Below are 6,000 nucleotides of genomic sequence, written 5' to 3'. Positions count from 1 at the left end.
CAAGCCAAACGTTCTGAAACAAAACAAAATGTTTAAAATGTTACAAAACAAATCCAAACGTTTCACATTTTTAGCGATTTAAGCCAAACGTTTACAAAAGTCACGAAACAAATCCAAACATTTCCCCATTTTTAGCTATTTAAGCAAAACGTTTACAAAGATTATGAAACAAATCTAAATGTTTCACCTTTTTAGCAATTTAAGCCAAACGTTTACAAATGTTACGAAACAGATCCAAGTGTTGCACGTTTTTAGCAATTTAAGCCAAACTTTACGAAACAAATCCAAGCGTTTCACCTATTTAGCAATTTAAGCCAAACGTTTACAAACATTACGAAACAAATCCAAACGTTTCACCTTTTTAGCGATTTAAGACAAACGTTTACAAACGTAATAAAACAAATCCAAACTTTTCACCTTTTTAGCGATTTAAGCCAAGCATTTACGAATGTAACGAAACAAATCCAAACGTTTCACCTTTTTAACCATTTAAGCCAAACATTTACAAGATGTTATTCAACAAATCCAAACGTTTCACCTTTTTAGCAATTTAAGCCAAAATTTTACAAACTTTACGAAACAAATCCAAACGTTTCACATTTTTAGTGATTTAAGCCAATTGTTACGAAAAAAAACAAACGTTTAAAACGTTACGAAACAAATCCAAACGTTTCACATTTTTAGCGATTTAAGCCAAACCTATACAAACGTTACGAAACAAAACCAAGCGTTTCACCTTTTTAGCAATTTAAGCAAACGTTTACAAACGTTTTAAACAAATTCAAGCATTTAAACTTTTTAGCAATTTAAGCCAAATGTTTACAAACGTTCCGAAACAAATCAAAGTGTTTCACCTTTTTAGCAATATAAGCCAAATGTTTACAAACGTTACAAAACAAATCCAAGCGTTTTACCTTTTTAGCAATTTAAGTCAAACGTTTACAACCGTTACAAAACAAATCCAAACGTTTCACCTTTTTAGCAATTTAAGCGTAACGTTTAGAAACGTTACGAAACAAATCCAAACGTTTCCCCTTTTTAGCAATTTAAGCCAAACGTTTACAAACATTACGAAACAAAACCAAGCGTTTCACCTTTTTAGCAATTTAAGCCAAACGTTTACAAACGTTACGAAACAAATACAAGGATTTCATCTTTTTAGCAATTTAAGCAAAACGTTCACAAACGTTCCGAAACAAATCAAAGCGTTTCACCTTCTTAGCAATTTAAGCCAAATGTTTACAAACGTTACGAAACAAATCCAAGTGTTTTATCTTTTTAGCTATTTAGCCAAACGTATACAAGCGTAGCGAAACAAATCCAAATGTTTCACCTTTTTAGCGATTTAAGCCAAATATTTACAAAATGATCCGAAACAAATCCAAATATTTCACCTTTTTAGCAATTTAAGCCAAAATTTCACAAACGTTACAAAACAAATCCAAATGTTTCACCTTTTTAGCGAATTAGGCCAAACGTTACGAAACAAAACCAAACGTTTAATATGTTACGAAACAAATCGAAACGTTTCCCATTTTTAGCGATTTAAGCCAAACCTTTACAAACGTTACGAAACAAAACCAAGCGTTTCACCTATTTAGCAATTTAAGCCAAACATTTACAAACGTTTCGAAACAAATCCAAGAGTTTCAACTTTTTAGCAATTCAAGCCAAACGTTTACAAACGTTACGAATCAAATCGAAGCATTGGACCTCTTTATCAATTTAAACCAAACGTTTACAAACGTTATGAAACAAATCCAAACGTTTCACATTTTTAGCAATTTCAGACAAACATTTACAAACGATACAAAACAAATCCAAACGTTTCCCCTTTTTAGCAATTTAGGCCAAACGTTTATAAATGTTACGAAACAAAACCAAATGTTTCACCTTTTTTGCAATTTAAGCCAAACATTTACAAACGCTACGAAACAAAACTAAACGTTTCACCTTTTTTGTGATTTAAGCCGAACGTTTTCAAACGTTATGGAACAAATCCAACAGTTTCACCTTTTTAGCGATTTAAGCCAAACGTTTACAAATGTTGTGAAACAAATCCAAACGTTTCACCTTTTTAGCAATTTAAGCCAAATGTTTATAAAGGTTACGAAACAAATCCAAACGTGTCACCTTTTTAGCGATTTAAGCCAAACGTTTACAAACATTACGAAACCAATCCAAACTTTTCATCTTTTTAGCGATTTAAGCCAAACGTTTACAAACGTTACGAAAGAAATCCAAACGTGTCACCTATTTAGCAATTTAAGCATAACGTTTACAGATGTTACGAAACAAATATAAACATTTCACCTTTTTAGCGATGTAAGCCAAACATTTAAAAAGGTTATGAAACAAAACCAAATGTTTCCCCTTTTTAGCAATTTGAGGAAAACGTTTACACAGGTTACGAAACAAATCCAAACCTGTCACCTTTTTAGCAATTTAAGCCAAACATTTACAAACGTTACGAAACAAATCCAAACGTTTCACCTTTTTAGCAATTTATGCCAAACGTTTACAAACATTACGAAACAAAACCAAGCATTTCACCTTTTTAGCAATTTAAGCCAAACGTTTACAAACGTTATGAAACAAATCCAAGCATTTCATCTTTTTAGCAATTTAAGCCAAACGTTTACAAACGTTCCGAAACAAATCAAAGCGTTTCACCTTCTTAGCAATTTAAGCCAAACGTTTACTAACGTTACGAAATAAATCCAAGCGTTTCATCTTTTTGGCAATTTGAGCCAAAGATTTACAAACATACGAAACAAATCCAAGCGTTTGACCTATTTAGCAATTTATGCCAAACGTTTACAAAAGTTACGAAACAAATCCAAACGTTTCACGTTTTTAGCAATTTAAGCCAAATGTTTACAAACGTTATGAAACAAATCCACACGTTTCACCTTTTTAGCAATTTAAGCCAAAATTTTACAAACGTTACGAAACAAATCCAAACGTTTCACCTTTTTAGCGATTTAAGCCAATTGTTACGAAACAAAACCAAACGTTTAAATCGTTACGAAAAAAATCCAAACGTTTCACATTTTTAGCGATTTAAACAAACCTTTACAAACGTTACGAAACAAAACCAAGCGTTTCACCTTTTTAGCAATTTAAGCCAAATGTTTACGAATGTTATGAAACAAATTCAAGCATTTCATCTTGTTAGCAACTTAAGCCAAACATTTACAAACGTTCCGAAACAAATCAAAGAGTTTCACCTTTTTAGCAATTTAAGCCAAACGTTTACAAACGTTACGAAACAAATCCAAGCGTTTTACCTTTTTAGCAATTTTAGCCAAACATTAGCAAACGTTACCCCTTTTAGCTATTTAAGCCGAACGTTTACAAACTTTACGAAACAAAACCAAACGTTTCACCTTTTTAGCAATATAAGCCAAACGTTTACAAACGTTACGAAACAAATCCAAACGTTTTACCTTTTTAGCGATTTAAGCCAAATGTTTACAAACATTACGAAACAAATCCAAGCGTTTCAACTTTTTTACAATTTAAGCCAAACGTTTACAAACGTTACGAAACAAATCCAAGGGTTTCACCTTTTTAGGAATTTAAACCAAACGTTGAAAACGTTACGAAACAAATCCAAACGTTTCCCCTTTTTAGCAATTTAAGCCAAACGTTTATAAACGTTATGAGACAAATCTAAACGATTCCCCTTTTTAGCAGTTAAGCCAAACATATTCAAGCGTAACGAAACAAATTCAAACGTTTCACCTTTTTTGCAATTTAAGCCAAACGTTTACAAAATGTTACAAAACAAATCCAAATGTTTTACCTTTTTAGCAATTTAAGCCAAAATTTCACAAACGTTACAAAACAAATCCAAACATTTCACCTTTTTAGCGATTTAAGCCAAACGTTACGAAACAAAACCAAACGTAAAAACTTTACGAAAAAAATCTAAACTTTTCACATTTTTAGCGATTTAAGCCAAACCTTTACAAACGTTACGAAACAAAACCAAGCGTTTCACTTATTTAGCAATTTAAGCCAAATGTTTACAAACGTTACGAAACAAATCCAAGAGTTTCAACTTTTTAGCAATTTAAGCCAAACGTTTACAAACGTTACGAATCAAATCCAAGCATTGTACCTTTTTAGCAATTTAAACCAAACGTTTACAAACGTTACGAAACAAATCCAAACATTTCACCTTTTTAGCAATTTCAGCCAAACGTTTACAAATGTTACGAAACAAATCAGAACGTTCCCCCTTTTTAGCAATTTAAGCCAAACGTTTATAAACGTTACGAAACAAAACCAAACGTTTCACCTTTTTTGGGATTTAAGCCGAACGTTTACAAACATTACGAAACAAAACGAAACGTTTCACCTTTTTTGCGATTTAAGCCGAACGTTTTCAAACGTTACGGAACAAATCCAACAGTTTCACCTTTTTAGCGATTTAAGCCCAACGTTTACAAACGTTGTGAAACAAATCCAAACGTTTCACCTTTTAGCGATTTATGCCAAAAGTTTACAAAGGTTACGAAACAAATCAAAGTGTATCACCTTTTTAGCGATTTAAGCCAAACGTTTACAAACGTTACGAAACAAATCCAAACTTTTCACCTTTTTAGCGATTTAAGCCAAACGTTTACAAAGGTTACGAAACAAATCCAAACGTGCCACCTTTTTAGCGATTTAAGCAAAACGTTTACACACGTTACGAAACAAATCCAAACGTTTCACCTTTTTAGCGATGTAAGCCGAACATTTACAAAGGTTATGAAACAAAATCAAACATTTCACCTTTTTAGCAATTTGAGCGAAACGTTTACAAAGGTTACGAAACAAATCCAAACCTTTCACCTTTTAAGCAATTTAAGCCAATCATTTATAAACGATACGAAAAAAATACAAACGTTTCACCATTTTAGCAATTTAAGCCAAACGTTTACAAACGTTACGAAAGAAAACCAAGCGTTTCACCTTTTTAGCAATTTAAGCCAAACGTTTACAAACGTTATGAAACAAATCCATGCATTTAATCTTTTTAGCAATTTAAGCCAAATGTTTACAAACGTTACGAAACAAATCCAAGCGTTTTACCTTTTTAGCGATTTAAGCCAAACGTTTACAAATGTTACGAAACAAAACCAAATGTTTTAAACGTTACAAAAGAAATCCAAACGTTTCACATTTTTTGCGATTTAAGCAAAACCTATAAAAATATTACGAAACAAAACCAAGCGTTGCACCTTTTTAACAATTTAAGCCAAGCGTTTACAAACGTTACGAAACATATCCAAGCGTTTCACCTTTTTAGCAATTTAGGCCAAACGTTTACAAACGTTTCGAAACAAATCCAAAAGTTTCACCTTTTTAGTAATTTAAGCCAAACATTTACAAACGTTACGAAACAAATCCAAGCGTTTCACCTTTTTAATAATTTAAACCAAACGTTTTAAAACGTTATGAAACAAATCCAAGCGTTTAACTTTTTTAGAAATTTAAGCCAAACATTTACAAACGTTACGAAACAAATTTAAACGTTTCACCTTTTTAGCGATTTAATCCAAATGTTTACAAATGTTACGAAACAAACCCAAACGTTTCACCTTTTTAGCAATTTAAGCCGAACGTTTACAAACTTTATGAAACAAAACGGAACGTTTCACCTTTTTTGTGATTAAGTCAAACGTTTTCAAACGTTACGGAACAAATCCAAACGTTTCACCTTTTTAGCGATTTAATACAAACGTTTACAAACGTTATGAAACAAATCCAAACGTTTCACCTTTTTAGCGATTTAAGTCTAACGTTTTCAAACGTTATGAAACAAAACCAAACATTTCACCTTTTTAGCGATTTTAGCCAAACTTTTATAAACATTACGAAACAAATTCAAACGTTTCCTCATTTTAGCGATCTAAGCCAAACGTTTAAAACGTTACGAAACAAATACAAACGTTTCACCTTTTTAGCGATTTAAACCAAACGTTTACAAACGTTATGAAACAAATT

Source organism: Mercurialis annua, linkage group LG4 (genome assembly GCF_937616625.2).
Source record: "Mercurialis annua linkage group LG4, ddMerAnnu1.2, whole genome shotgun sequence".
In the NCBI taxonomy this organism is placed as follows: Eukaryota; Viridiplantae; Streptophyta; class Magnoliopsida; order Malpighiales; family Euphorbiaceae; genus Mercurialis; species Mercurialis annua.
Note: the sequence above shows the minus strand (reverse complement) of the source record.